Here is a 12,253-nt window from a genome sequence, read left to right as displayed (position 1 = left end):
TTTGACATTTTCAAACACAAGATGGATGAAGCATACACTTTGTTATAGCTAATCCTGTTTGTGTCAAATTTGAACCGTAAAAACACGCATTCTTGAATGAATCACTCACCCTGGGGTTGAACTGAAGTAATTGCAGTTTGGAGCAAATATTTACAGTGACTGGTCCAAGCAGGACCTTTAAGGGGTCACTTTACTTTATCCAAAGTGGTTCTTGATGGTTGAACAGTACATCAAACTCATTCGGCCTAGACCTTTCCAACTTCAGAACTAGGGGATTATGACAATTTTTGTCACTTTTTAAAACCAAGAATCCAAGAAGCATGCACATGTCATGGTTTGGTATGCTGAGGGGCAACTAAAGAGGATTTTAGTTTCTCTCTAAGGCTTTCCCTCTATTCACCATTCCACTTTTCACCTGGGTCCAACACCTTAAATGCTCTTTAAAGAGAGACTGTCAGACCCTCATACATATATATTTGTACCATTCATCATAGCTTGCCTCTTTCTGTGACTGCAAACTTTTCACCCCTCCTCCAGTGTGGCTCTTCAGACCACATACAAATACAATTTTGCCCTTAGCTATGATTTGAAGAACCTGATTTTTTATATCACAGCTTTTTTTTATCTCACAGTTTACTATGGCCTTTATGTCAAATTGTCTATGATGCTTAGCTTTCCATACTGGTCTAGTCTTCCATCTCTGAGGTTGTGCATTTCTGCCTTTACCCTCAAAATTTATTTACCTGCACTGACTGATATTTGAGTAAAGCCTCTTTTTACTAAATCTACCTTGTCCCAGGAGTCTATTTTTGGGATCCACACCATTAAATCAAACAAATGTAAAATCTCATTCATCCAAGCAGCCAGGATATGTTTCTAAACCTACATAAAAATTTCAGACATTAAAGGAAAGCAAAACAGTTTCTCCATAACAGGAGTACTCAAGAGACCATCCAGTAGCAGAATGCAAGCTAAATACGGCTCTATCCCCTGGTAGGTATGTCTATGTTGGGTGGAAGTCTGGTTAAGATGCTGGCTGTCACTGGGGTTTCTGGTCACGCTATTCTGCCTGGCATTATTACACCTCCCATCACTCAGGTCCACTGTGTACATTATTCATGCCCCTAGAGGAGTTCGTCAGAGGCTGTGACCGCAGGTGCTGTGACAGCGCTCTCAATCACAGGCACCCAAGCCGTCTGCTCGTCTGACCCCACTGTGACATGGCAGCCCATGGTCCAACTCAGCTCAGCTGGGGAATGACGCTCAGAGCTGGGAGTAATTGGCCAGCATCCATTCACAAGTTAATCCAAACATAAAGTATTCTGGAGACTACCTTTGTGTTTAAGATAAAAGCCTGAGTGCCTAAAATGTTAGCCACACAAATAACAAACCACACCACAGATTTCAGCTCACGCCTGTCAACTTGCGCACACTCCTGTGTAACAGATCGCCAGGGGATTTTATTAACTTGTTTGTTCAATTTCACAGCACCACATAACTCCTGTTGCCAACACACATGCAAAGGCAGAACTTCTCAAAGCAGCAAAGCCTGTGAGCCAGAATGTGCATTTCCACTCAGTCGCTCAGATGTGTCCTGTCATCCTTCATAACAACAAATAATTCTAGTGGCACATCCTTCTGCTGACAAAGTGAGCATCCATTTACCTAATATTACTGCAAATGATAGATACATTTACATGTGATCTCTCACACCTGTCCCGCTGCCCTCATGCATCGTTCAATCAGACATTAAAGGGAGTCAAGGTGAGCTCTTGTCAACCAAATGTGGTGTTATTTATGGCTCCACATCTCTGACAATGTGGGTAAGGTCTGACAGAACCATCAGAAGCGTTTCTTTACAGCATAGTGCCACTCAGATTCTTCCCTCATCATTTCACGAGGTAGTCGACCAAGCATAATTCTGCAGAAAATCCCATGCCTCTGTCATTTACTGTTTTATGCTAATGCCACTTCAGTAAAATAGCACTATATTATCCTATTTTCTTTCTGAATAAATAAGTGAGATATGGAAACTACTGTATGCCTAATTTGGCACTTTTCTGGGTATTTTCAACTGAAAATTACAACTTTCAGTTTTAATCTGATTCTAAGATGTTATGTTACAACTCAAAAAATCAAGTCATTTATTCATGTTTTACAACTTTTCCCTTGAGCTAAGATGTTGAATGAAGAGATAATAATAAGTAATAAAAATCAATAAGACTGGTTTTCATATTGGGATATTGGCAGCATTCCCTTTGTTCCAGGTCATTTATGAAGTGAAAGACGGATTTAGTGGCCAGCTTGCCTATGCAAAGATGGTAAACAGATGATGGGTATGAATTTTGACTAATATAAGGCACAGAATCTTATATAGCTCCCAAAGATCAACATATTTTTTAATATATCAGAGTACAGTACAGGATTAGTAAATCTTCATATTATAACAGTATCCACACCTTTGCACAACCTGTCATCTTCACCTAAATATAAGTTTGCTCAGGCTTACCCACATGTACAATATAAATGTGACCATGGTGTGTGTGATTGTATAAGCCCTGTGACGAACTGGAAAGCTGCCTTCAGTTTTTCACTGACTTATGCTCAGGGTATGTTTGCACAGGCTTCAGACCTCACAGAAATGAGTAAAAGGATGAAAAAGATAAGTAAAACACACAGAAACACACACACACATATATATAAACAGCTATGCCTCAAGAATGCAAAACATTATAAATACACCCATTCACCTTGTCACTAAGCAGCTAATAACAGCAGACTTGTCCTCATCATCTCATACAAATGCCTGTCTCCAGCAGAGGCTACAGAATAATGAATGTGTTGACTTCTTAGTGTCTGCCTACACCACTATAAGCAGGGATTAACTTCCACCTAATGAAGGGCAAATCAGTGCTGGTATTAGGACCAGTGAGAAGACCTTATGTCCCTCACCCTCACAATTACTGTGCCCCAGGATTAGCAGTAAATGTGTGAAAATGCCTACAGAATGCTAAATACAGGCTGATATACAGGACAGTGTCTACACAGACATACACCACCATGCATGGCAACACAATCATATAACCTGACATCTGCATATGTTCAAACTGCATATGGCTTTTATTGGTACACACATAAAAGCACACACACACACACACACACACACACACACACACACACACACACACACACACATATAAACAAAAGATCAATGACTTCTCCCCTTGAACCTTGGGTTCATAGCTCCACTAATGGCTCATAACACATCAGACTGACAGCATCACATACACACTCCACCCAGCTACATTTCAATCACCTCCACTCTATTTCACACAGCAAACATGATAATGGTCCCGCCTGCATAAAGAGCAGGGCAAAATGCGTGATGCCTCCCCTTCCCCTACATGGGTAAATCACAAGGGCATACAATTCATTCTTGTCATGGTGGAGATAACACTGATGGATCTTACAAAAACAGTTTAGTCACATTAGTCAACACTAATGAAAGAATAGTCAGATCTGTCTCTTAAGTATAGGTAGCAACACAATATGAAAATGCTCTAATTTAATTTAAAAGAAACTGCTTGAGATGAACTGTTTAACGTAATTTAGTCCCAACCCAGGGTTCAAGGCTCACAAGATAAATCTAAGAGACTGTGAGATGTTTATTGGGGTTTTAAGGAAGAATATCACAAAATCTGATGTATTTATGTATTTATGGGTTTTATGGTGTGAAAATGTCATGGTTAACATTTGGTTAGGTTTAGGCACATTAAAATGTGGGTGCTCTCACATGTTAAAGCCTAATGTTTGGTTGACCAACCAAAACCAGAGTTTGTCCCTCACAACTTGTTGTAAAAAAAAAAGAACTTTAAATGTTTATTTTTTAAATCTTAATCTGTAAAGTAACTATCAAGTGTAGCTGTAGTAAAAGAGAATTAAGTTACAATAAGTACAGAGGTAAATATACCTAGCTATTTTCCAGCACTGGCTGAAGCTACTGTATATAATCACCTCATAAATGTGCAAACTAGTGAGACAGTTTTCTTTAAAGTTGCCCTTGCAGGAGAGATTAAACAAATGTGTCTGTTTTAGCTGCTTTAAGACACTGTGTTATTTTTTTGGCGTTTTATTCCCTCACAATGGTACTTATGCATAAATGATAATTACATTTCCTCACTGTTGCCCTTGGTGACATCCCTGTGACATCCACTGTGCTTATGTATAAATGATGGCCACATTTATCTAAGTGTTACTCACTCACCCACATTGCAGGCCCATGTTCTGCATTTTTACATGAATCTCTCTCTTTCAGTATGCACATCATCAGTTATGTTGGTAAGCTGTCAGTGAAAACAAGACATTCAATTAAGATTTGTGTGCATTTTTACCCAGTCATGTTTGTATTATGGCTCTTATGTAAAACACCAGAAACCATTTTTCAAATCATGGCTGGTACTCCATTCAAAGCAGAAGTCATAATATTGTAATTTAGGAGGTAATGACAAAGCAGCATGAGATTCTCAGGGACATCCATCATATATGAGCCAGATGAATTTTTAATTTGTTCCACCTTCCACCTGGAAATATAAAAATACTTTTTGTCAACATTACACTAATAGTACAAAACATTTTTTTAAAAAACTGCCTTTCCCTTATTATTATTGCTTTTACTGAAACAATTTGCTGTACCACCGACCTAGCCTGCATATATAATATCAGCATTTATGGTCATCTGTCTACTGAGGTGAAAGTGTGTACTCGGAGCTAATTGGCTTCAATGTGGCATAAAACAAGCCTTTAATCTAAGTCATGCTCTCCTAATCACCCTGCCCTGTAATAACAATATCAGAAATCAAATTAATTGCGAGAACAGGTCTTGCTGTGGGCAGGCAGCGTAAGTGGGGGGAAATATCCTCAGACTGAGATGAAATGTAATTTGGATGGAGGACGATGGAGAGAGAAAATGTTCTGAGGGAACTGGAGCAAGCATCTGTCTCCAACGAAGAAAATGCCAGGTCCTGTTAATCTTATGTGAATGGCTGCCTGCTGACGTGGATTTAATTTTACACAAGTGCACGGCCAGTGCCTTGCAACAGTGCTCACCACACAGTACGTACATACAGTACATGGAGTGCAGACTCCTGGGGTGCTAAAGAGAACATTCAGTTAAAAAATAATGATATTCAGAAAACACAATAAAGCTGTGCGGTGGCAAACACAACAGTTTATCAAGCACACTGATAAATTAAAAAAACATTTCTCGAACCACAAAAATGTAAACACCACATTTTTAAAAACAACTAAGCCAAAAACACAATAACAACTGAAAACACTAATTTTGTTTTCTAAAATTTTGCCTTTTCTGAAACATTGGATTTTCTGTGATGTTGTTGTGCTTGGTGCCTCAAGGCCACTGTGGTTAACACATATGCATATGAACACCATCCTCACACATCACTGACCCGCACTTCACAACTGAACCCATGTACACACATAAATTCTTGCTTCCTCAAGTGGGAACACTGAGATGGAGCAGACAAGAACACACCTAACCTCCCACATATCCCCACACCGGTGTAAAGACAAACCACCACCCATTTACCCATCTACACTTCAATAAAACAGACAACCACACACACATCAGAAGAACAAATAGTAAAGCTGATTCTGTCAAGAAGCTATATCTGTTCCTTCACCACCTCGATTCCCCAAGCATTACCTATCATTCTCAGGAAAGAGAGTGAGGGAGAAATACATGCTAAGTGAAATGGGAAATAAAGGACTTGGAGAGGAGAAGTGGGAGATGTGACAGCAAAAAGGGAGACTACTGAGAAGAGGGAAAGGATGATAGTGGAGTGCCACATTTGCTCATCCTCAGGCCTGCTCCCTCAGCACCAGGAGCCAGGCCTCTGGAGGACAACACACATGCTGGAAGCCTCCGGCTCATCGCAGCACACGCACAACAACAAGGGGAAAATGAGAACAACAAAATAAAAGAGGGAAACAGACGATTCAAATGAAAGAGGATCAAACTTTGACAAGGGAGAGGAGAAGCAGAGTTGGAGTGTGAAGGACAGCAGAAAGAGTGGAGCAAGAAAATGTAATGTGGAACACAATGCTCCCAGAAATCACTGTGTTGGGTGTTTGACACTGGGACGCCCTTGGGGACACTCAGGGTTGGCAAGCAGGCTAAGCTGCCTTGAATGTACTGTAGATTAATGGAGAGCCACAGGAACAGTGAGTGATGTTAATACTAAGCTCTGCAGTGCAGAGTTCACGAGGGATTTAAAAACTTAAAGCACTGAAGTGATGTTGACATATTTAGCCAGCTTCAGATGTACAGAGTAATCATATGCTTTATTAGGACATATTGAGCAGAAAATGATGTATCATAGGTTATATGGAAATACATGGGAATCAATATAGAAGAATTATGGGCTGGGAGCTGTGGAGGAGATAAACCTGTGGGAAACATGTTGATGTTTCCTGTTCATGCTATTTTGTTGTTGATTAGCATAGAAATCCAGTGAGTGCTGCCACATTAGCTTATTGACGTACACATTTGGCTGGGGATGTTTGATGACATGGGTGCCGCAACATGAGCACAGGCTTATTTCAGCAGTTCAGCAGATGAGGATGTTAGGGCACAGGCTTATGGTACAAATGCTGTACTGTTTTGTAAATAATAATAAGCTTGGACTACACTTGCAGACTGTCAATCCTCGGCTCAGACTATAATACATCAGCCCACAGATAAGAGAGGAGGGAAAGGAAAGAGGAAAATTTCAATCAGTGATTAAGTGTAGTAAAACCCAAATGTCTTGGAGCGAGATAGCATTTTAACAGGCTGCAGCTCCAAAGCCTGATTTTTTATGTGTAGTAGTTGAGGTAAGGCAATGTTCCCTTGTGCCACACCAGTTGAATAACCGAGGGAGTGCTAATTTTCCTGCCAACCTGGGCACTGAGCTGGGCTGATGTCCTCCACACTGTGTATCTACACACAAGCTCCTGCCTTTTTTCTGTCCAACAGCTACCTTTTATGACCTTCTCTAAGCTCCCTGCTTGTTCTCTCCCTTGCCTCTGTAGTACTCTGATGTGAAGACTGGGCTGAAGCTCAGTAATTTGAAGTTAGAGATAAGGGCAGGCGGAGGATATTACTTGTGGGTAGACAGTGATTGAATTGGCTCCAGAGGGTCAAACACACCTAAATGACAACTCAGTGGAAACCCAGGACCCATTTATTTAACTCGGAGAAGCCTCAAACGATGGGCCAGGAATGGCGGCTGGGTGTGGGCGGACACAATGATGAAATGCACTATAGCAGAGCTAGAGGGGAGAGCAAGGAGGAAAACAAAAGGATGTCATGCTTTGCATCTCTCTTTGTCATCATGTGAGTCTAAATTTATGTGTAGGCAGGAGACAAAATAAACCTACACAGACATAATTTCACTTAGGTCATACAAGGCCTTTCCAGAGATAGAAAACTAGCAACACTGAGATGAAAAAGAGAAATAAGTAGGTATTTAAATTATACAACGCTGTTACACCTACTGCAATGCCTTAATGAAATTGGCACCACTGTCTGTTTATCCTATACACCCAGCTCCAAATACAGTAACATAATAATGTATTTGCCCAGCAGCAGTCAGTGAAGATGCAGTTTGCCAATTTTCAGAAAATTTAGTAAAAATGACACTAAATTTGGATGGCAACTAGAATACGGCTTAAATAAAAGGTGGGAACTCAACTCTAGTGTCTCATTTTGCAGCCAAACTTTCCAGTACAAGATTTCTTTCCCCATGTGGCTAAGCAGACAGGATATTGGGGTCAGTAGGACAACTGAGTGTCCAGTGGACCATACACTCAGACTGTCTAAGAACATATAAGCATAACATTCATATAAAGCAGCAATAAGTCAACAGAAACAAACTAATAAATATCGCTGTTTTGTGAAGTTACTCATGTATTCTGTGCATACTGTTTCCTAATAAACATCAAATATATATATAATGATATTAGCATTCATTTAAAGTAATGCCCACCCACTGAATGCAAAGCAATTATCAATGCTGCTTTTACCTCTGTTTTGGTCTTAACCAACACCCGAGGGAAAATTCTGTTGTTCTGCTTGTAAATGTTTTATTTATCTGCTCTATAAACTAGTCACTATCCGTGTCTGTCTACCTTCTGGTGCTGAGCAGAGTGAGTTTGAGAAGGTTTTTAACTGAAAAAAGGAACCGTAGTTGATGAGAATGCACCAAAACAGTAAAGTTGTGGGCTGTAAAAAACAAAAAAAAACAAAAGCGAAAACGCTCAGTAGAGCTGAGGAGAAGTAAGGTTTCTTTTCTTCAAAGCATCATTTGAAATGCAGTGGCCAAGTTTAACAAAGTTCAGTAGGTGACACCTGGAGCCAGTGTCCAACTAGTCAATGAATTAAAAAAAAGACAGACACAACAGTTCTTATCAAACCCCTCTAGTTTCCTCCTGAGCCCTCTGGCATCTCCATTTGTGTGTGTGTGAGAGTGCATTGCATGCTCGGCTGGAGAAAATAGCTCTTTTACATGAAAAATGCACACATGAACAACCCCAGAAGCAACAAACAAGCACAAAAAAACAATTCCAAAACAAGACCACATAATCTCAAATGTCTGCACTTCTCATCCCTGAAATCTTCAAAGGCAGGACTACTCTGCTTGCACACTTGATAGTTACCCAGCGGTGAAGACGTGATTGACGTGGCTGCAGGATCGGCGCCTCTCTGGAAACGAGCCAATGCTTCTGTGGCTTCAGAAGGGAAGGAGGGGTGGGGGATGGATGTGGGTCTGGATGTGGCAGAAAGGTGGCTGCAGCAGCAGTGATCTTCTCACACTGGGGGGGAACCTACAACACAGGGGACAGGGTCAGAGACTCCTTCCCAGTGGACTGAAGGAGATTTGATAAGAGGCTGAAAAAGGCACACCATTTAACAGCTGTCTTTTGGAATTTAATCCTTTATTGGTGCTGGGCTAAATGCCAATAACCTAGTTCCCCCACAGCTCCCTCTTTCCTACAAGCCCAGTGGCATTCAGACCTCAGGGTAAAGCAGTAACAGCAGAGGTTTTAAAACATGGTGACACTGAGCATAAAGTAAAGGTCTCACCCAACCTTTGAGTGAGATAGACAGAGTAGGGCAGGCTCTAACTCAACAAACCTTTGTGACTCTAGCACGGTTGTTGGGCTGTTTATTATCAGCAGACAGCATGCTTGGGCCTGGACTATAGGACTGCTGAGACACTGGGTGCTGGCTGCTAGGAGGAAACAGGGAGTGAGGTGATGTAGGAGGAATGCCAATGAGTGTCCCCTCTCCTCCTTGGGATTTCATTTGCTGCTTTGGCACAAAAATGCCCCGCAACTCTATGCTGGTCTCAGGTTTGATAGCAATGTCAACACCAACTAGCATCTTTTCTCTGCCTCCAGGCCTCACATCCTGACCATTAACCAACACCAATAATGGCATTAATCGTCTCTGACGCAGCCCTATCCAGGAGGTTTGCAGGTGTGAGAACCAGGGTTCTTAGAAAAGTAAAAGGGAAGAAGATACTAAGACAAAGTTTGTCTGCAAATAAGATTGCTTAGAGGTGTGTCACATTTCCAATAAATCTAGTGGGGGTGCAGTGCAGAGGTTGGCAGGGAAAAAAAGAGAGCACTCCCAAACAGTTCAAAACAGATATAAAAGTTTAATGTAAAGCTGGCAGCAAGAAGCTGGCTGAAAGGGAATGAGATGAACTATTTTCAGAGAAGTAAGTGGCATTCATAATTCACATTATAGTTTTTTATGAAGACATAGAAGATTCCTTCATACGTATTGTCTTCTTCTCCCTGCCTATAACACTTTAAATAGCAGTGATGACTCGGCCGTAACTATTTTGTTTGTATCTTTATTTACATTGTACATTTGTTTGAATGACAGAATATGTCATTGGTTTAATGGACTCAATATCCAAAAGTTTCAATTGATATCCCACAAGGGTGTCAAAATAAAACCAAAATGAAACAGTCGGGCTTTATATCACAGACATCTGCAAGAGACAAAGTGAGAGAGTTTTCATTTTCAAATCAGGCAGCCAAAATCCAGAACAACAAATATTTCAGATATTCAGTCTCAGTAAATTAAATCTTCCAGCTTACAGCTAATAATGAGACATACTGTAGATGTGTGTATAAATAAGGCCAGACAAGGTGAGAAACAGAACACTATACTGAGCTGTCTGTCTCAGTCTTTTAAACTGTTAAATATTATGAAGCATTATCACAATGGTAAAGAAATAGTGGTTTATCATGGCTGCATATTGCTACATATACAAACAGCACATGAAAACTACTACTACTACATCAAAACTTTGTTGCTTTGCTAATTAAAACCCCTGAAAGCCCAAAGCAATGTGCAGATTCTTTTGCCTGTTTTTTTTTTTCATTTAGCTTTGACATTTTACGACTTGCAGAAAGGAGACTAACATGCACGTAAATGTCAAAATATTATGCAACAAACATCTACAAAGAGGTCTGCCAATGCACTGAACAACAAAACCGATGCCACTTTATACATACTTTTAATTTGGATAGAAACACAAATGTGAATGCCATAACCATAACCATATGGCATTAACAGGCCCCAGAGAGTAGATCTCCATCATACTAAATGAAGCAAAAACACAAGAGATCACTGAGTTTCCCACTGTACTTAAAACAGAAAACAATACTTGCCGCTCGAGACAGATGTTTATGTCACAAAACAATGGAAGTACAGCTTTGTTTTAATTTTGTAGCCTCTTCCACGTGAGAAACCAAACTATAGCAATTGTTTATCTTAACCTACACTGTCAACTTATACATCTTTTAATCTTATTATTCATAATCTTTTTTATATGCCTTTGTACAAACCAACGCTTTGTGTACTCTACTCAGTGCTGCTCAGAAGGTGAACGTTTGTTTGGTGGCTAATCAATTAATAAAACATAGAAAACTGGCGTCTGGTATGAAAACTATTCATAGCAACAAAACAAAACCGTGGAAGTGAAAAACAAAAGGCAAAGTGTCTACTTAACAGCAATTTGTAAGAGCTCCATCCAGAGACTGTAAGGCACCCCAGACTGTATTTCTTATTGTTTTTCTTACCCCATCTGGTGCTCCTTAGTGTCAAGTGATCTTATGACATGAGGTTGCTCTTGAACAACAACTGAAGCCAGATAATGCAAAAAAACAAAAACCATGGCAGCATTTAAAGCAATATTAGTCCTGTGTGGAAAAAAATGCAGCTCTCTCATTAATTTGAATGGAATCAGGTCACTGGTGCAGTATGGGTACTAACAAATAGGTCTGTGTCATGACATTGCAGGCTTGTCCAGCATTTAAGTTGAAACAGGTTCAAATTTTGCTGCAATGCAACACAGCATCATCCAGCAAGGCAATGCATTAGCCAGTCATGCTCCTGGTTAATGTAGTGTAGTGTGATCTTGGGTAAGCTGGGGAATGTGCAGGCAAGGGTTCAAAGTCTGGGAGTGCCAGGCGAGAGCCTCCAAGCACCTGCCAGTTTTATTGTAGAAGAGTGCAAAGCTCAATTTTGTTAAATAGATCATAGTACTCAACCATTGCACCAGTCGACTGGGAATTGTCCAGTCCTCCAAATTGGGATCTTTTTTCACTGGTCAGTGTATTTCCATCTACATGTTTTTATGTGCTTTTCCACTGTGTGCATGTATGTAAAAATGTAAAAAAAAAAAAAATCTCAATGGAAAGCAAAAGGCAACAAAGTGCAGCGAAAACAGAGCAAATCATTCATGATGGACATAAAGCATGTGACTCACATTACTGTCACTTAAGCTTCCACTATAGAGATGAAAAAGTTGCAGCAGCCAAAAGCTTCAGATTGCCTTTAAGGTATTTTTCAAATTAAATAGAAATGCCATATTTCAATGACCATTCCATTTTCATGTTTCCACACAGTGACAATCTTTTAAAAACGTCATCTGGCTCAACTCTCACTTCTGCAGCAGCACCTGACTGGAAAATTAGCACCACTATCTATTAATCTTGATCCACCAACTCCTATTAAGTCACATAGGAGGAAGCAATTTGCCTCTCTCTCAAATTTGAACATCACAACAAACCTCTGTCTCACATATTTTAGAAAACGTCTTTCACAGAAGTACAACATTAACGTGCTACAAAATACTAGGATCCCCACTCTGTTTCTCCTTTAAATCCTCTGTGT

The 12,253-nt window shown here is 40.2% G+C and overlaps 1 protein-coding gene across 1 annotated transcript in view; it reads right to left on the bottom strand.

Annotated features, from left to right (window-relative positions):
- Positions 1 to 8,767, bottom strand: part of drp2 (dystrophin related protein 2) — an 87,093-nt gene extending 78,326 nt beyond the window's left edge. The window contains exon 1 of the mRNA XM_026331148.1: positions 8,716 to 8,767. The gene's annotated coding sequence lies outside the window, so the exon portion shown is untranslated. The remainder of the gene's footprint in view (positions 1 to 8,715) is intronic.
- Positions 8,768 to 12,253: the final 3,486 nt, after the last annotated feature.

Source organism: Mastacembelus armatus, chromosome 10 (genome assembly GCF_900324485.2).
Source record: "Mastacembelus armatus chromosome 10, fMasArm1.2, whole genome shotgun sequence".
NCBI lineage: Eukaryota > Metazoa > Chordata > Actinopteri > Synbranchiformes > Mastacembelidae > Mastacembelus > Mastacembelus armatus.
The sequence above is the reverse complement of the archived record's forward strand: the minus strand, read 5'-3'. Positions and strand labels throughout refer to the sequence as shown.